Raw genomic sequence first — 5,000 nt, 5'->3', positions numbered from 1 at the left:
CACACACAATATCTAACCACCAGCATGGAAGAACATCCAGTGCATCCTCTCCGCCACATGACACAATCCACACTATCATTACCAGACCGGGAGGTCCACCCAGAAAACACAATATCCCACCCTTCCGACATCCGCACATTGCTCAGCTAAGCCACGAACACCCACACATGTCCTACACAGTGGTGCACCCAACATCACAATACTGCCTCCTGTCACAGCACACAAACAATGGCAGGAATGAAAGACACAGATCTGCCACAACCATGGAATCGGAGCGCCGCCTGTCATGAGCCAAAAGTGCATCCTGACGTGACAAATCGGATAATACCGCAGGCATCCAATTACGATAATCACTATCAACGAACCTGCCGCCCCCCCCCCCAATACACCTTTCCCTACAACAATGTGTATCTGAACCTACGCTATATCGTACCTTAACCTAACCTATATTGTACCTTAACCTAACCTATATCGTACCTTAACCTAACCTATATCGTACCTTAACCTAACCTATATCGTACCTTAACCTAACCTATATCGTACCTTAACCTAACCTATATCGTACCTTAACCTAACCTATATCGTACCTTAACCTAACCTATATCGTACCTTAACCTAACCTATATCGTGCCTTAACCTAACCTATATCGTGCCTTAACCTAACCTATATCGTGCCTTAACCTAACCTATATCGTGCCTTAACCTAACCTATATCGTGCCTTAACCTAACCTATATCGTGCCTTAACCTAACCTATATCGTGCCTTAACCTAACCTAATTTGTGCCTTAACCTAACCTAATTTGTGCCTTAACCTAACCTAATTTGTGCCTTAACCTAACCTAATTTGTGCCTTAACCTAACCTAATTTGTGCCTTAACCTAACCTAATTTGTGCCTTAACCTAACCTAATTTGTGCCTTAACCTAACCTAATTTGTGCCGTAACCTAACCTAATTTGTGCCGTAACGTAACCCATGTTGTGCCGTAACGTAACCCATGTTGTGCCGTAACGTAACCCATGTTGTGCCGTAACGTAACCCATGTTGTGCCGTAACGTAACCCATGTTGTGCCGTAACGTAACCCATGTTGTGCCGTAACGTAACCCATGTTGTGCCTTAACCTAACCCATGTTGTGCCTTAACCTAACCCATGTTGTGCCTTAACCTAACCCATGTTGTGCCTTAACCTAACCCATGTTGTGCCTTAACCTAACCCACGTTGTGCCTTAACCTAACCCACGTTGTGCCTTAACCTAACCCATGGTGTGCCTTAACCTAACCCATGGTGTGCCTTAACCTAACCCATGGTGTGCCTTAACCTAACCCATGTTGTGCCTTAACCTAACCCATGTTGTGCCTTAACCTAACCCATGTTGTGCCTTAACCTAACCCATGTTGTGCCTTAACCTAACCCATGTTGTGCCTTAACCTAACCCATGTTGTGCCTTAACCTAACCCATGTTGTGCCTTAACCTAACCCATGTTGTGCCTTAACCTAACCCACGTTGTGCCTTAACCTAACCCACGTTGTGCCTTAACCTAACCCATGTTGTGCCTTAACCTAACCCATGTTGTGCCTTAACCTAACCCATGTTGTGCCTTAACCTAACCCATGTTGTGCCTTAACCTAACCCATGTTGTGCCTTAACCTAACCCATGTTGTGCCTTAACCTAACCCATGTTGTGCCTTAACCTAACCCATGTTGTGCCTTAACCTAACCCATGTTGTGCCTTAACCTAACCCATGTTGTGCCTTAACCTAACCCATGTTGTGCCTTAACCTAACCCATGTTGTGCCTTAACCTAACCCATGTTGTGCCTTAACCTAACCCATGTTGTGCCTTAACCTAACCCATGTTGTGCCTTAACCTAACCCATGTTGTGCCTTAACCTAACCCATGTTGTGCCTTAACCTAACCCATGTTGTGCCTTAACCTAACCCATGTTGTGCCTTAACCTAACCCATGTTGTGCCTTAACCTAACCCATGTTGTGCCTTAACCTAACCCATGTTGTGCCTTAACCTAACCCATGTTGTGCCTTAACCTAACCCATGTTGTGCCTTAACCTAACCCATGTTGTGCCTTAACCTAACCCATGTTGTGCCTTAACCTAACCCATGTTGTGCCTTAACGTAACCCATGTTGTGCCTTAACGTAACCCATGTTGTGCCTTAACCTAACCTATAATGTGCCTTAACCTAACCTAAAGTGCGCCGTAACCTAAACTATATTGCGCCTTAACCTGACGCACGTTGTCGCTGAACCTGCTCTGTAATTGTTATGCAACCCGTTAAAGTAGTGTAGTGTTGCCTAACCGCAACCCTCGCAATATAGTTCGCTACTCGCACTGCCCGGTCCCCTGTGTATCGCGTCATGTTAAACACCTTGCAGGTGTTGCTGACTTTCCACATGCTCCTGCTATACACTGTAGTGTGGATAGCAGCAGGACGTACATGCCCCCCCCCCTTCCCCCCTGCCTTCGCAAGCTGGTCGGTGAGAAGTTTGCATGTTCAATGCCCTTCGCATGCCGACGTACTCAGCCTACGTTGTGGTACGGCCTGTCACCTGTCCGCCGATGTACGCAAAACCCACAAACTGTACTGCACATTGCTCCGTATGTACTGAATGATACATCGTGGCCCATGTGACCGTATGACGACAGCGCCTAGCAACGGCGGACCATACAGTCCAAATATTGTGCACGCAGCTACGTGTCGTCTCCCTATAAGAGCTGGATTGCAGTGTGGTACGCCATACAGACGTGTGGGAGGAACGGACGCCCTGGATGGCGATCAGCATGAGCAGTCTGTTGATGTAGTGGAGCGTGTATTCGGACGTAGTCGTCTCTTCTCACACACCGTGATAGCATGTTGCACCGCGTTCCACATCTGCGACATGCTGCAGAGGCGGGCTGACAGTCGTTCGCGCAATGGACACCGCATACGTACGGGGTCTACCTTCCACGTGTTCTCTAGGCGTGCACATGTTGTTGCGTCTATGTGGGCAGACGTAGTGTGTTGTGACACCTGACACAGGCATGCAATACTCGTTGCAAATGGCGATGGACGTGTACGTTTGCTGGTGACGTTACGCAAATGAACAACCGGTAACCCGTTGTGGTGCGGTTGTTCTCGCTAGAGGTGAATCAGTGTTGGCGACGATCGGTCGAGCTATTAACCGGTTGTTTCAGGGATACCCACCATGCCCACGAACGTGAAAGGGGACCCACCATGCCCACGAACGTGAAAGGGGATCTGGGTGTGAGGCGATACGCGGCGGTGGCTGGGTGGGACCGTCCCCGGCCGGTGAGGGGGGGCCGCCCGGCGTGCTGGCAGCGCGGTGCGTGGGCGCACGCGCTACAGCCGGCTGGTGGGGGCGGCCGGTGGCAGGCGCGCCGGCCGACGGACGCGGCAGGCGGCGCAGCTGCGCGCCGGCGCCCCCTGCTCGCGGCGCCTTGCGGCCAAAGTAGGTCCTCGCGGGCCCGGTGCGAAGCGCGGTGGCCATCTGCAGTGTGCTGGTCCGATTGAGGACTTTGTGCGCTGAGGATGCGCCGCCGCCCGGCGCTCGGCGCCGCGACGCCGTCTGCTGCTCGGTCGCCCCAGCGGTTCTCGCAGGTGGTTTGTATCGCAGCTGTGCGGACGTGTTGGCGCGTGCGCTGTGCTGGGAGAGTTCGCTTCGGCACCCAAGTAGGGCTTTTGTCCTTCTGTGGCGCTGGCGTTGGAGCTGCCGGTCACCGTAGGTGGCGCGTGTTGTCTCCCGCCGGCAATGCCACGACAGCACGCTCCCGGGCCTCTGTCGGCAGCGGCAAGCTCAGTTGGGAGCACGGGTGGTCGCACCTAAAGCGTCTACTCGCCTAACTCCGGGCGATTGCGCCTCTCTCGAACCCGACCAAGTACTTAGGACGGCGCTGCGCGCCGCCGGGACCTGAGAGGGTTTCGAGGTGTGTTGTGCAGGGGAGCTCAGCCTCCTCCTGTTTGCAGAATAATTGAGCGGACGCTTGCGTGTTCGCGCGGGCCCCCGGGACACACTCCCGGGCGGCCGGCTGCTCAGCTCTAGTTGACGCAGCTCCCTGGTTGATCCTGCCAGTAGTCATATGCTTGTCTCAAAGATTAAGCCATGCATGTCTCAGTACAAGCCGCATTAAGGTGAAACCGCGAATGGCTCATTAAATCAGTTATGGTTCCTTAGATCGTACCCACGTTACTTGGATAACTGTGGTAATTCTAGAGCTAATACATGCAAACAGAGTCCCGACCAGAGATGGAAGGGACGCTTTTATTAGATCAAAACCAATCGGTCGGCTCGTCCGGTCCGTTTGCCTTGGTGACTCTGAATAACTTAGGGCTGATCGCACGGTCCTCGTACCGGCGACGCATCTTTCAAATGTCTGCCTTATCAACTGTCGATGGTAGGTTCTGCGCCTACCATGGTTGTAACGGGTAACGGGGAATCAGGGTTCGATTCCGGAGAGGGAGCCTGAGAAACGGCTACCACATCCAAGGAAGGCAGCAGGCGCGCAAATTACCCACTCCCGGCACGGGGAGGTAGTGACGAAAAATAACGATACGGGACTCATCCGAGGCCCCGTAATCGGAATGAGTACACTTTAAATCCTTTAACGAGTATCTATTGGAGGGCAAGTCTGGTGCCAGCAGCCGCGGTAATTCCAGCTCCAATAGCGTATATTAAAGTTGTTGCGGTTAAAAAGCTCGTAGTTGGATTTGTGTCCCACGCTGTTGGTTCACCGCCCGTCGGTGTTTAACTGGCATGTATCGTGGGACGTCCTGCCGGTGGGGCGAGCCGAAGGCGTGCGACCGCCTCGTGCGTGCTCGTGCGTCCCGAGGCGGACCCCGTTGAAATCCTACCAGGGTGCTCTTTATTGAGTGTCTCGGTGGGCCGGCACGTTTACTTTGAACAAATTAGAGTGCTTAAAGCAGGCAAGCCCGCCTGAATACTGTGTGCATGGAATAATGGAATAGGACCTCGGTTCTATTTTGTT

The 5,000-nt window shown here is 52.2% G+C and overlaps 1 non-coding gene across 1 annotated transcript in view; it reads left to right on the top strand.

Moving 5' to 3' along the window:
- Positions 1–4,067: 4,067 nt before the first annotated feature.
- Positions 4,068–5,000, top strand: part of LOC126432066 (small subunit ribosomal RNA) — a 1,909-nt gene continuing 976 nt past the window's right edge. The window contains exon 1 of the ribosomal RNA XR_007577853.1: positions 4,068–5,000. This exon is cut by the window's right edge and continues 976 nt beyond it. This is a non-coding gene — a ribosomal RNA (small subunit ribosomal RNA).

Source organism: Schistocerca serialis, unplaced genomic scaffold (genome assembly GCF_023864345.2).
Source record: "Schistocerca serialis cubense isolate TAMUIC-IGC-003099 unplaced genomic scaffold, iqSchSeri2.2 HiC_scaffold_1121, whole genome shotgun sequence".
NCBI lineage: Eukaryota > Metazoa > Arthropoda > Insecta > Orthoptera > Acrididae > Schistocerca > Schistocerca serialis.
Note: the sequence above shows the minus strand (reverse complement) of the source record. Positions and strands in the feature narration are given on the sequence as shown.